The following is a 15,607-nucleotide window of genomic DNA, read 5'->3' as shown; positions in this document are numbered from 1 at the left end:
GTTCCGGGTCCCAGTTCCGTACAAAAATGCTAGTAATGTACTTAGATTTTTGAAATGTCATTTATTGTAATAAATTTGAGTTGACAAGTGTAATAGCTGTGTCATCCTTAATGACGTGTTTTCTGGATTTTGCACTATTGTGTTGTTAATTAACATCTGCATTGTGGCCCTTTGTAGTATCAATCTAGCATAGTCAAACGACTGTAACGATGAGAGAGAAGAGAACCCGTAGGACATTGGCTAATGGCTCTGAGCACTATGGGACTTCACATCTGAGGTCATCAGTCCCCTAGAACTTAGAACTACTTAAACGTAATTAACCTAAGGACATCACACACATCGATGCCCGAGACAGGATTCGAAACTGCGACCGTAGCAGTCGCGTGGTTCCGGACTGAAGCGCCTAGAATCTCGCGGCCACAAAGAATAAGAGGGATGCCATTGGCGGAGCTGTCATTTGGCGAAAGATTTTTCTGATGCGATTACGGTAGCAAGACAGGAATTAAGCGAGTTTGCACGGGGAATGGTAATTGGAGCTAGATGCATGGTCATTCCATTTCTGAAATCGTTAGGAAGTTCAATATTCCGAAATCCTCAGTGTCAAGAGTGTGCTGAGAATGCCCAATTTCAGCCATTACCTCTTACCACAGACACCGCAGTGGCCGACAGCCTTCACTTAACGACAGAGAGCAGTACCGTTCATGTAGAGTTGTCAGTGCTAACAGACAAGCAACACTCCATGTAATAACCGCGGAAATCAATGTGGGACGGACGATGAACGTACCTGTTAGTGCATTGTGGCAAAATTTGGCGTTAATGGGCTATGACAGCAGACTACCGATGCGAGTGACTTCGATAGCAGAACGAAATCGCCTGCACGCCGCCTCTTTTGCAATCGTGACCGTATCGATTTCATTCTAGACGATTGGGAAACAGTGTCCTGGTCGGATGAGTCGCAATTTCCGTTGGAAGAGCTGGTGGAAGGGTTCGAGAACGGCATAAAACCAACGAAGCCATGGTCGCAAGATGTCAACAAGGCCCTGCGCGGGCTGGTAGTGGCTCCATAATGGTGTGGGCTGTGTTTATCCAGATGGTCCTCTGGTGCAACGGAATCGATCACTGAGTGGAAATTGATACGCTCGGGTACTTGGTGACCATTTACATTCATGGGCTTCATATTTCCTAACAACGATGTCACTGGGCAACAATTCTTCTCGATGGGTTTGAAGAACATTCCGGAGAGAATGATTTGCCAAGAAGGTCGCTCGACATGAATCCCATCGAACATTTATTGAACACAATCGAGAGGTCGGTTTGTGCAGAAAGTCCAGCACCAGCAACACTTCCGCAATTATGGATGGCTGTAGAGGCTGCATGGCTCAGGATATGTGCAATTTAATTCCAATGATTTGTTGAGTCCATGCCACATCGAATTGCTGCACTACGGCTGGCAAAAGTGGTCGTACACAATATCAAGAGTTATTCCATGACTCTAGTCACCTCAGTGTATAATGGAGTGCTTTCCAAAAGTTAAATTTTAGATGTGATTCTGAGAAAGAATTTGAAACTAACATTACAACAATTTGGAACTACGGCAGAGTCCTGCGTTTTTGTTAGGGTTACTGGAGGTAAAGAAGCTATGTTTGTAGCAGTTAAAAATTGGTAGCCAGAGCGGTAATGGAAGCCATACCTTAGCCATTACAAGCTAGCCTCAGTCCAACCAACCAACCAACCAACGAATTTCACATCTGTTAGAATCATGTTTGTGTCATAATGGGGTATACAGCACACCGTAAGAGAAATGTTGACTTCCACTTGAGCTGTTGTAGTGAATAACCTATTCGTGACCTAGTAGTCAAAGTCATGCAGTTGCGAACGCAAAGCCGTGATTTCCAAACCATCCTTTAAAAAAAATGTTCAAATGTGCGTGAAATCTTATGGGACTTAACTGCTAAGGTCATCAGTCCCTAAGCTTACACACTACTTAACCTAAATTATCCTAAGGACAAACACACACACCCATGCCCGAGGGAGGATTCGAACCTCCGCCGGGACCAGCCGCACAGTCCGTGACTGCAGCGCCTAAGACCGCTCGGCTAATCCCGCGCGGCACTTTCCTTTCTCTTTCTCTTTTAAGCCGTATTACTTCTGTCTGCTAAAAGCATCAGCCTGACAGGTCGGAGACGTTCCGTTCGTTTTCTAACCAGACAGTAATAGAAAAATCTTATGGAAACATGTTTGTGAAAATGCTCGTTAGTGTCTGTCATGGTATGATCAGTGACAGCGCCATCAGCCAACGGCCTCTTCATACAGAATGGCGTGTATCCAAGTGATTGCGGCGCATCGGGCAAAGAGCCTATGATCTCCAACGGACTTTTCTGAACCCAATTAAGCAAGCATAACATTATGTAACGTTGCGTAAGTAATAGTACTAAGTTTCAGCATGCTCCGTGGCGATTTTTATGGCGTGTTTCTGCGAGCGTATTTAACCATGGTCTTATTTTGCTCAAATCTGTAGCACAGCTCGTGTCATGACAACTTAAAAATTCCTCATTTTCGGCGTTCTGACCAGCGTCCTTTATGTATTAGTGAAAGGAGTCTTCACGGAGTAGAGCCTAACATTTGTGACAGTTTGATATGTTGGCGTTCAATAAAAGGGTGAAAGCAGTTCAAAATGGTTCAAATGGCTCTGAGCACTATGGCACTTAACATCTGAGGTGATAAGTCCCCTAGACTTAGAACTACTTAAACCTAACTAACCTAAGGACATCACACACATCCATGCCCGGGATGGGATTCGAACCTGCAACCGCAGCAGCAGCGCAGTTCCGGACTGAAGCGCCTAGATCCGCTCGGCCGCAGAGACCGGCGGTGAAAGCACTGGAGACAATTGGAAATACCTGTGCCCTGTATGGAGCGAGGGCTATAGAGATAGTCAAATTGCATCGTTTCAAGTACTAGCGTTTTGAGATAAAGTAAAAACAACATTCAAGAAGACAAACAGATATGGATGAAGGACGTTTCTGCGATATATTACTGTGGTCAATGACAGTGTATCCAACAAATGGCAAGTGTGACGACCAATTAACCTTTGTGCAACACTCGCCATCAGTAGTCATATTGAGCTTGGAAAAAAGTAAGTATTACGGTAAAATTTCTCTTCGAAAACGAGATTAGACGTGAAGAACATCCTTGAACTGGGAAAGATGGTGAAGCATGGTGTCTGATTCCTTTCAAAGGAATTTTCCGTAATAGATTTATCAAGATCACCGTAAACCCAAATCATTGTGGCCTTATGGCGATTTGAAGTACCATATGGTGACTTCATAAGCAGAAAATAGTGGGTAAGCCATAACAAACATTATCTCAAATAATGGCCTGTATACATGGACATCTGGTGGGACTATGAAGGTGTTTTGTATTAATTACTGCTTCACAGGGATGTGTCCTTAGCAGCTGACATTTGTTGCCAACAAATCAAGTGATTTGCAGTCCAACAGTAACGAATGCGTCCTGGAAGACGGCATCAAGAACCTTGGTTGGCAAACATGCCTACAGCATGTAACCTCCCCCTCACTTATCGTCCATAATGACAGTGAAAAATTAAACCGCGTGTACCTAATGGGAATTTTGGAAAAGCAATCGTCACCGAAGTTAATCTGTCGGTAAAGAGGGAGGAAAGGGTTACATCTAAATGAAAGGAAAAATGCAAATGAAACTGGTGGAAATTAATTTTGAAAAGGGGTAAAGTTAATAAAGAAAGTAAATGTGCGGCCGTTACGTCAACAATTAACTAGCGGTAATTAGATATTTGAGATTTGGGGGAAATCACGGTCGCCAGTCCTAAGGACAATTACTATAGTAACTGAAAAAGAAAGGTTATTACACATATAATTAGCACTAGAAGCGTGGCAACTGAAGGTTGACACGTGTAGTGTGAAAACTGAAAGTTTGTCAGAAGTAATAAATTTCGCTACACTCTGACTTAATTTAGCAAAAGAATTAATAAAACCGGAAAATCGAAAGTTAATTTAGTGACTGAAGTTAATAGTGAGCTTTCTTTCTGAAGCACATCGAAATCCAGCAGAATACGGTTAGTCTTGGACTACCTCAACAATCATTTCAAAAGCAACTTGACTCTACGCAATTTAGAAACAAGAGATTTAACTTTGAACTTGAATTAAATGATTCTGAATAATTAACAATAATAAAATTTAGTACGTACCAAGCTGAGCTGCAGTCACAGGTAAGCTAAAATATGCTAACAAAACTCGCACTCTTAATTTGTGCTTGTGTAATCTAACTATTGTAGCCAGCTATGCTTTAACTGCACTTGGAAACTAAAGTAATGAAATGCAATGATAGTACTTTAATGCTGGCGTCTGAATTTCAACGACACTCGGTTTCATTTCGGAAAAGGAAGGGACCCTGCTTGGTAATGCAATTGGGACAATGAGCAACAAAGGTTCATGCTGAGTTGCTGTAATTTTGCGAGGCAAATGGAACAATTTGAAAAGCTGAGGTCTGCCATACAGTTCTGAAACTTTACATGCTTTTAGTCTTCCTTGTTAGTTGATTGAAGGTTTGAAGCCGTCGATCGAGGAGGTGGCGACGGTCACTCATTGTCGGCCGTCACTGTTGCAGAAGCTGGATGTTGGCGCGCCTTCTTCTCGACACGGTCACCAAACGAAACGGGCTCTTGATGTGCGCCGGCTAATGCTTCCCGTCCGCGACACCGTGCCAGAAACTAACATAGCAAGTCGAGCGCAATTACATGCTGCTAAACCCCGAAAGCGCGGCAACTCGCGGGAGCGTCACACCACACACCTGCTCCACTCGCTACTCCAGCCAGACTCCAACTGCCTTGCCCGCGCTCCACGCGGCAGAGTTAACACTACCAAAGATCCTACACACTTTGATTCTTCACACGACCTATCGATGTAATCGTTCGATAGCAGTTTTCCCTAGGCAAGACCCAGCGTAAAAATACAAATAATATTTACGAAACAAACCAATTATACACCGACATAAATGCACACACACATATATATATATATATATATATATATATATATATATATATATATATATATATATATATATACAAATAGTAAAACAAATAGGAGGATATGCATTTCCGGGGTTACAAGCATATTTTCTAATACTGCATAAGCATGTGTTTACCCTTATCACCTCTTGATGTTCGTTTTGTTTTGGCGATTGCTCCTTAAACGTGGCTTGACGCAGAATCAACAAGTCACTGCATGCCTGGGATCTAAAAACTACCTGTACAACATCAGACGGTGTTCGATAACGACGTGGGAATATTGTTGATAATTTCTCTTATATTTATGTCTAGTTTGTTCTATAATGTAACAGAAAATGCTGTTAATATACTCTGCACTAATGCAACTGGCGTTCCATCTTAATACCATGCAGCGAATGGCTATCTCAATTAAATATGGAATCTTTTGTCCCTCTCATGTAGCCGCGCGGGGTAGCCGAGCGGTCTCGGGCGCCTTGCACGGTCCACGCGGCATCCCCCGTCGGAAGTTCGAGTCCTCCCTCGGGCATGGGTGTGTGTTGTTCTTAGCGAAACTCAGTTTAAGTTAGATTAAGTAGTGTGTAAGCTTAGGGACCGACGACCTCGCCAGTTTGGTCCCATAGGTCTTACCACAAATGTCCAAATTTACTCCCATAGCTTTACCAGACTACAAAGTAAGTACGACAGTGTGGCTGTGAGAGAAGTATCTGAATGAGACACAGTTAACAGATTACTTAGGGATTTGATATCATTAACATAGCTGTGTATTTTCAGAAGCAGTTCCACAGTATTTGATATTTCTTACCTCTACATCTACTGGTTACTGAACGTAGCCGGCCGCTGTGGCCGTGCGATTCTAGGCGCTTCACTCTGGAACCGCGTGACCGCTGCGGTCGCAGGTTCGAATCCTGCCTCGGGCATGATGTGTGTGATGTCCTTCGGTTAGTTAGGCTTAAGTCGTTCTAAGTTCTAAGGGACTGATGACCACAGATGTTAAGTCCCATAGTGCTCAGAGCCATTTGAACCATTTGAACTGAACGTAACTAGACGTAGAAGTAGTAGTAGTAATAGTAGTAGTAGTAATAGCTTTATTCATCCGTAGATCTCTTTTTACAAGGATATAGAACATGTCAAAGTATTTACAAATTTAGATCAATTTAAAATAAACTAATTCGTATACTCACATATTTACAGACTTCTAGTTAGAGACAATCATTAGATTTACTCCTAGTATACACTAGTTTTGTTTACAAATAACTTATTGTGGTGTGCGTACTGTAAGACCTTCGGTACACACACCATCAGATTATTTGGCTTGTCGCTCTAACGAAGTAGGCGAGTGTCAGCAATATGTATCGTGGTCTTATCGTGGCGTGTTCTGACATTAGGTCAGAGGATAGAAATGCCACTTGCACGCTTAGAGTAGCAGATTGACGGTGACCAGCTTTAAACAGTACTTGATTAATTTTCACACAGATTTATTAAAATAATAAAAATCATAGATATTACGTAACTTGATTCTGGATGCTGTTTACAACTGACAATCTGAAGTTCCTTTGGTCTTGGTACGTTAATCTTATTCTCACATATCTCTGATACTTGACAAAGTGTCTATTCATTTATCTTCATGGCTATGTACAGGAATATGATAATCTTATTAGGCGCAGTCTGAAACTTGACTATAGACTGGTACAGACTAATGCAGACTGGTACAGACTGGTGCAGACAAATGCAGACTGACTAATCGGAGTTTTTTTTCCCTTTATTGTAATTTTAATCACCTCATACAAGGCGGGCTGGCAGCAGCTTAATACGCTGCTCTTCAGCCTTATGGGGTACAATAATACGACATAGGTGACACAGACAATACAAAAAATGGCGGGCAAAGAAAGTAGTTACAAAAAACAAAAAACAAGAAGCCGTTCACGTTGGACGATAAAAACACTAACACTTGTTGACACGGTGCACAAAACACGGAGAACGGCGACGGCACATGTGAACAGTTGAGTTGTAACTGCACGAAACACAAAACGAAGCACACACACTAGACACTGATGGCGATGATCTCCGGCGCGCGAATGTTCACTATGCGTGTGCGAGTCCGGGGACCTGCCAAGAGAGGAGGAGGAGGAAGGGGAGTGGGAGAGGGAGAGGGGAGAGCAGAGATGCCACGGGCAGGGGAGAAAGGGGGGAGGGAGGAAGGGGGAGTGGAAGCCCGGGGGAAGAGGGGTGGAGGGAGGGGACGGGGGAAAAGGAAAGAGAAGGGAAGGGAAGGGAAGAGAAAGGAGGGAGGGAGGGTGCCTAAAGGAAAGGACACCGGAAGTGGGGGGGTAGGGCAGCGTCAAAGTTGATAGGAGGGGTAGATGGAGGGGAGGAGGACATCATCAGGGAGGGGGAGCTGGCGGAAGCCACCTTGGGAGAGGGTAAGGAGGGTGGAGAGATGGAGACCAGGTGGGACGTGGGCATACAGGCGCGGCAGCGGGTGGGGGTGGGAGAGGATTGGGGAGACGAGCGGGTGAGCAGGATCGAGTTTGCGGGACGTGTACAGGATCCGTATCCTTTCAAGGTAAAGGAGGAGGTGGGGAAAGGGGATGAGATAGTACAGGATCCGCGTAGGGGAGGGGAGACGGATGCGATAGGCGAGGCGGAGAGCATGGCGTTCAAGGATTTGGAGGGATTTATAAAAGGAAGGGGGGGCGGAGATCCAAGCCGGATGGGCATAACAAAGAATAGGGCGGATGAGGGATTTATGTGTGGAGGATGGTGGAGGGGACCAGACCCCACGTGCGGCCGGAGAGGAGCTTGAGGAGACTGAGTCGGGAGCGTGCCTTGGCTTGGATTGTCTGGAGGTGGGGAGACCAGGAGAGGCGACGGTCGAGGGTGAAGCCAAAGTACTTAAGGGTGGGAGTGAGGGCGATAGGACGGCCATAGATGGTGATGTAGAAATCAAGGAGGCGGAAGGAAGGGCTGCTTTTGCCTACAATGATTGCCTGGGTTTTGGAGGGATTGACCTTGAGCAACCACTGGTTGCACCAAGCGGTGAACCGGTCAAGATGGGATTGGAGAAGGTGTTGGGAGCGCTGTAGGGTGGGGGCAAGGGCAAGGAAGGCGGTGTCATCGGCAAACTGGAGAAGATGGACGGGGGCTGACGGCGGCGGCATGTCCGCCGTGTACAAAAGGTACAGAAGGGGGGAGAGGACGGAGCCTTGGGGCACACCGGCAGAGGGGAAAAAGGTGTAGGAATCTGTGTTATGGACGGTGACATAGGAAGGACGGCGGGAGAGAAAGGAGCCAATCAGACGGACGTAGTTAACGGGAAGGGCGAAGGTTTGGAGCTTGAAGAGGAGACCGGAATGCCATACGCGGTCATAGGCACGTTCGAGGTCCAGGGAGAGGAAGATTGCGGAGCGACGGGAATTAAGCTGTTCAGAAAGGAGATGAGTGAGGTGAAGGAGAAGGTCGTCGGAAGAGAAGGACGGCCAAAAGCCACACTGGGTAACGGGAAGGAGGCGGTGCTGGCGGAGATGCTGGTGGATGCGGCGGGTGAGGATAGATTCCAGGACCTTGCTGAAGACTGAGGTAAGGTTGATGGGACGGTAGGAGGAGACGGCGGACGGCGGTTTGCCAGGTTTAAGGAACATGAGGATACGGGAGGTTTTCCACAGGTCGGGGTAGTAACCGGTGGACAGGACTACATTGTAGAGCCTGGCCAGGAAGGAGAGGAAAGAGACAGGAGCTTCACGAAGGTGACGGTAAGTGACACGATCGTGACCAGGAGCGGTGTTGCGTTTCGTGCGGAGTGTAGCAATGAGATCCTGTGTAGTGATAGGGGCATTGAGTTCCGTGTGTGTAATGTTGTCCAAGTACTGGAAACCAGGAGCGAGGGGAGGGACAGAGGTGTCAGTTCGATCGCGGATATCCGGGAAGAGGGAGTAATCGAACTGGGGATCATCGGGGATGGAAAATACATCGGAGAGGTAGGAGGCAAAGTGGTTGGCCTTAGTAAGGGTGTCAGGGAAGGGGTGATCATCATGGAGGAGAGGATAGTAGGGGGAGGGTTTAGTTCCGGTAAGGCGATGGAAGGCTGACCAGAACTTGGACGAGTTGATTGGTAGGGTAGCATTTAAACGGGTGCATGTCTGTCGCCAGTCCCGGCGTTTCTTAGCCGCGAGCAAATTGCGAATGTGTCGTTGGAGTTGCCGGTGGCGTCGTAGTGTGTCCGGGTCACGCGTGTGGAGGAAGGCACGGTAGAGACGGCGGGATTCACGGAGGAGGAGGACAACCTGTGGGGGTAAGGTAGGACGGTGGGGGTGGATGGCGACAGTAGGGACGTGGGCCTCCACGGCCTCAGACAAGGTCTGCTGGAGAAAGGAGGCAGCATGGGTGACATCATCGGGGTGGTGGTAGGTGAAAGGGTGGCTATCGACCTGGGTGGAGAGGGTATCCCGGTAGGCATTCCAGTCGGCACGGGAATAGTCGTGGACATACTTAGGGGGAGGGTCAGTACGAGGGTCGGGGCGAGGGCGACGACCGTCTGAAACGGTGAGGAGGACAGGGAGATGGTCGCTACCAATAGGCTCCAGGACATCCACCGTGATGCGACCAAGGAGGTTGGGGGAGGAGAGGATAACATCAGGAGTGGAGTTGGATTTGGAACGGGTATGCTGGGGGATGGGGATGAGGACGCCTTAAAGGGAGGAGAGGAACCGATGCCACCGCCGTAACTGGGCGGCGGAACGACTATGGATGTTGAGGTCGGCGGCGATCACGTAGGAGGAGAAGGTACGGTCAATGTGGGAGAGGAAGTCGAAGGGAATAGGGGCGTTAGGGCGGACATAGATGGTGGCGCAGGTAACGGTAAGGCCGGGGAAGAAGAGAATAGGGATCAGGTGTTCGGTGGGGTCGGGAAGGAGAGGTTGGAGCCGAATGGGGATCTTTCGATGGTGACCAATGGCAACCCCGCCACGCGCAATTGGGAGGGGGTTATCGGAGCGGTGGAGGAGATAGGATGAGGTGTTAATGGAGTGGTGGGGTTGGAGGAATGTTTCATTGAGGAGGAAGGCATCCACGCGGTGGGTGGCAAGGGTGTGCAGGAAGAGGTTCTTGTTGGCGGAGAGGGAGCGGATATTGTTGAAAAGGATACGTTGCTGTGGTGCCATGACAGGGATTTAGACGAGGGTGTCAAGACGGGAGAAGGTGAAATGGGCCTGGTTGTTGGAGTATGTGGAGTACATCTTGAGTTGGAAGATGGAACGGGCGGCAAGGGAGATCTGCTGGAGGGTGTGGGGGCACTGAAAGGGATGAACATTTTGAAGGACTATGGTGATGAACCTGATGATGTCCTCAGCGGTGGGGGTGGGACGAAGGGAATTGCCAGGAGGGGTGGGGGCATCCAGGGGACGGACAGGGGCGGTGAGTTCAGGAGCGGTCAGAGGGGGTCGGGCCGTACACTTCTGGGAGTAGGTGGGATGAGGGAGGTTACAGGTATTACAGGAGGGGGGGACTGGAGATTGGGGCACTGCCGTAAAAAGTGGGCTTGCCTACAGTGCGGGCAGGTGGGGGCCTCGCGGCACTCAGATGTTGGGTGCGCATTATATCGCAAGCACCTTTGGCAGCGGAGGGATTGAGGAGGGGAACGGGAGGGGTCAACCTTATAACGCTGGTTAAAAAGGAGGGCACCCTCCTTCAGGTGACGGTCTATGGAGGGGGCGTGCTCAGAAAAAACGCGCATAAGGCGGGTGGGGCCGGCAGCGTTATGGATCCGGCGAACCGCACGCACCTCCAGATGGGGATGGGCCTGAAGCTCCGCCAACACCTCCTCCTCCATGATCACTGGACCGAGCCGAGTGATCACGGCGGTGAGGGTCGGCGGGCAACGCGGAGGTTGGGGTTGGCGGGAGGGAGGTGTCGAGGGGGCAGAGGTGAGAGAGGCAAGAGGGCCAAAGCGGGTGATAGGGATGCGGGAAAGGAGGTCCGTGTGGAGGGTAGAGCTGGGGGAGGAGATGAGTACCGAATCACGGCGAGGAGTGAGGAGGGAGATGGGGGCACCAGGACAATTCTGGCGAAGGAAGAGGGTGAGGTTCCGGGCTTCAACGAGGGAGGGATCCGGACGGGAGAGGAGGTAGCGGTAGGAGGAGGGGGTAGAGGAGGAGGAGGAGGGGGCAGGGACGGGCGGGGAGACATCCATAGCATCAGGGGTGGGGGAAGGGGGACGAGGCGGAGCCTTTTTTGGAGCAGACGAGACAGGAGTGCCACTGGGGCGCTTGACGGCGGCGGAAGAGGTGTGGGGGATGGGAACAACTGAAATATGGCGGGGAGGGGCAGGTCCCGGGGCTGGAGTCAGCGCCGGAGATGGTGACGGTGACAGTGACGGTGAAGGCGAAGGCGACGGCGACGTTGACGATGACGGTGGCAGTGGCGGCGGTGATGGCGAAGGGGACGGGGAGAGCTGGGCGTGGACAGTGGCCCGACGGGCCACCACCCGAGCCGGAGCTGCAGTGACAGGCTGGGGGAGTGGGGGGAAAGGATCGGAACGAGAGGAGCGAGAGGAAGAAGCGGGAGAGGGGGCGACAAAGATAGAGGGTGAAGGGAGAGTGAGGAGAGGTGGGATGGAAGGAGGGGGGTGGGACTGGGCACACCAAGTTATAGTGGTGGAGGCGGCGGAAGGTGATGTATAGACGATGGCGGTGGTGGTAGTAGTGACGGTGGTGGTGGGGGCGGACATGACGACAGGAAGAAAAAACGCACACCACGAAAAGGAAATGACACAAACTGGGAACAGGCGAAGACGCAGACGGACGAAGACCAGGGTCGGACGACCAGAGCGGACGGCGACGGCGGCGGCGGCGGCGGCGGCGGCGATCACCGGCTGGCGGCGGCGGCGGCGGCGAGCACCGGCGGCGGCGGCGGAGGCGGGCACCGGCGGCGGCGGCGGCGGCGGCGGCGGCGGCGGCGGCGAGCACCGGAGGCGGCGGCGGCGGCGAACAGACGGACGGACAGCAGGCGGCGGCGGCAGCGGCGGCGGCGGCGGCGACCACCGGCTGGCCGGCGGCGGCGAACAGACGGACGGACGGACAGCAGGCGGCGGCGGCGGCGGCGGCGGCGGCGGCGAACAGACGGACAGCAGGCACCAGCGGAGACGGACAGCGAGCAGGCAGGCGGACGGCCGGACGGACGAACAGCTACAACAGTAAGCAGCGGGCAGACGGGCAGACAGACAGACAGACAGACAGACAGACGAACACAATCTTCGAAAGCGGAGATTCCAACCAGAGAGTAGCCCAGGCTTTGGAATCTGGCGCCTTCGAATGAGGGGATCCAACCCTCTGATGTCGACTAATCGGAGGTCTGTACACTCGTTATAATGCCTCGAGCGTTCAAGTATCATTGCGCGAGTTCTACGTTAGCAGCAATCTCATTGGCTGCGTTACATATTAATACGCGGATCGGCGGAAGCAGAATTTGGTCCGTCTCTAAGACAGCGCCATCTCGTAGTGCGGGGACGGACGAGCGCTGCGCCTGCGCTGTTGTGCTTAGCGGGGCGCGCTCTAGTGGGAAAGTTGTGTACGCGCTGACTACGCGGAACTATGTACACAACAGTGGGGAAACTCTCTTTCTCACCGGCTCGTATAGTTACTGCGGCTTAAGCAGTCGGACACGTTGTAATAGATCATCACTCAAAACGCCACAACGGTATCTTTCACAAAACAACATGTTTTAATGACCCAGATAAAAACATCAAAATACTTCACTGGCTTCGTAATTTCAAGGCATTAACGATACTGAACAAATGTGGAACCACGTCGATCAACGAGTAGGCCTGTGTTATGAGATCCTTCCTCTACGCACGCTTCAACAACGTAATGGACATTGTAGAATGCATGGCTCCAGCCAATCATAAATATCAGTCATGAAGAGAATAAGTTATTTTCAGCAGCTGTGTGTTCTGTCAATGGTGGCCACTCTAAATACTAGCACGTTATCATAAAAATAATAATGAGCCACAAAATCTGTTACGGCGTAAAGTCAAGCGCCGGCACGCCAGTTAGGAACGGAAGAGAAGAGACGGCTATGAGAAGATGTCAGCCAATCGCACGCTGACCGGACCTTCCTCCAGGACGAGAACGCTACAGCAGCGACCCCATGTGAAGAGGACATAAGAGCCGCGACCGACTGGTGCGGCCCAGTTCAATAGCAGCTTAAATATTCGCGATTTAGAAAGCGGCGTCAATTCTGGTTTCTTCGCTTGTACTCTCTATGTAGCAGAGACTTGAGATTGTCTATACTGAAGAAGATTGATTATTTTGTATGTCACCCTTTGCATGCGACACATCTGTGTAATTGCCGAACTTAAGTAATGAATCTTTTATTATTGTAATAAGACTCATTAATACGACTGGTTTGATTGTTGTTCTAGCGAACAGGGTATGCAGGCTTCCTCGACACTACAAAAGCCGGCCGGTGTGGCCAAGCGGTTCTATGTGCTTCAGTCTGTAACCGCGAGACCGCTACGGTCGCAGGTTCGAATGCTGCCTCGGGCATGGATGTGTGTGATGTCCTTAGGTTAGTTAGGTTTAAGTATCTCTAAGTTCTAGGGGTCTGATGACCTCAGATGTTTAAGTCCCATAGTGCTCAGAGCCATTTGAACCACTACAATATCAGTAACAAAAATGGATGATGTAGGCCAGAAATAGTAATGTGGGAAACAAAGAAAGGGATAATGCATCGGCGCTCTTACATTCAGCTAAGCGAGAGTTTCACGTGCACATAAGGGGAGAGGCAACACGCACTTGTGCTAATCCGAGACCCCGGTCGTAGCTTTGTCGCCGTCACTAGGGGCTCACGTATAGCCCTGATTACAAGAAACACGAACTCTGCCTTAACCGGGCCGCCGGTGCCGTCGCACTCTATAACATTTCTAATAACAGCGACAGAATGCCGAGATAGCTGCGGGCGGTACGTAATTCACACACGGAGTCGCAGCCAGCATAAATCCCGAGGACGTGAGGCCGCAGCCGGCTGCTCCCAGCGTCGTTGCTGCTTCTACGAAAGCCTGCGCAGGTAACATCGTGTTCAACAAACAACACAAACTGGGCCACAAAATGGCTATGAGTAGAGACAAGTACAAAACATACAAATGTTGATGGTGTTAGGACAGCAACCACCCACAAATTTACTTTCAGTTCCTTTATTCAAAGCCGGCCAGGGTGGCCAAGCGGTTCTAGGCGCTACAGTCTGGAACCGCGCGACCACTATGGTCGCAGGTTCGAATCCTGCCTCGGGCATGGATGTGTGTGATGTCCTTAGGTTAGTTAGATTTAATTAGTTCTAAGTTCTAGGGGACTGATGACCTTAGAAGTTTAGTCCCATAGTGCTCAGAGCCATTTGAACCATTTTTGAACCTTTATTCAAAGGGTACCGTTACCGGTTTCGAATCGTTGTGATTCATCCTTAGACGGTTTACACGCTTTCTTTATGACATGTTGTGTGTTTTTTATCGATTAATTGTCCTAAAAATATAAATAATACATAATTATAAACACGCCTTACACAGATCGTTGCTCAAAAATGGTTACAGATTTTCGTTGCGTGTGACTTACGTGAAACGTTGGTTTGGAGTGTTTGTTTTCATAACATTGGTCCAACAGATGTAAATGCATTCCCACTGCATTCTTATTGTTGCACACGTAAATTGTTCTCACTAAACACTTTATATTTGTCACTGAGAAAACACTTATTAAATAATGTAATGGCACATTGTTCACTCATATCTCACTATCAGTCACTGCACACACTATACACACATTGTTTCATAACACTTCACGCACCACACACACACACACACACACACACACACACACACACACACTGGTGATCTCTGGGTCATTTTCTGTACCACAAGTTCCCATTTGCTATCCGGAAAAAGTGAGTCAGCATCCCTCCATAATGAGTGAGATGTTGAGCTCAGAAAGAGGAAGAGGTGTTAATATTGTGCCATGCATAGCTTGGGGGTAAGTACTTCTAGAAAGGAAATAAAGAAGGAAAAAAGTAAAGGTGTTATGTGGAATGTTGGATATTTTATAATCATTATCATTATTATTTATTTGTATAACATTTTTTATCAAAGCCCTACTCTGTTCTAGATAAGTAATCCTTCAATGTATAAAATGTACTGCACAACGTACTTTTTAGCTGCCTTTTTAAATAAGTGTATTTTTCCAATTTCTTTAATCCCTTTTCGTTATTTATTGTACAGTTTTATTTCTTGATAGAAAACGCTGTTTTGAGTTTTATGTTTATTTTTGCTTGGTAAATGTAAGTTGAGTCTATCTCTTGTTGCATGGTCATGGACAGAGCTATTTATGCAGTATTTACAAATGCTATTTTTGATGTATACAACTGACTGGTAAATGTATTCACATGGAGCAGTTAAAATCCCCAGTGTTTTGAACAGATCTTTACGATGAGCTCGAATAGTATTTTTGGTTTTTATTCTTATGGCTCTTGTCTGGAGTTTGAAAATTGAGTTCATATTTTGTGCATTTATTCCCCCAAAAAAGAATG

Source organism: Schistocerca nitens, chromosome 3 (assembly GCF_023898315.1).
Source record: "Schistocerca nitens isolate TAMUIC-IGC-003100 chromosome 3, iqSchNite1.1, whole genome shotgun sequence".
NCBI lineage: Eukaryota > Metazoa > Arthropoda > Insecta > Orthoptera > Acrididae > Schistocerca > Schistocerca nitens.
This window is presented reverse-complemented; position numbering follows the sequence as displayed.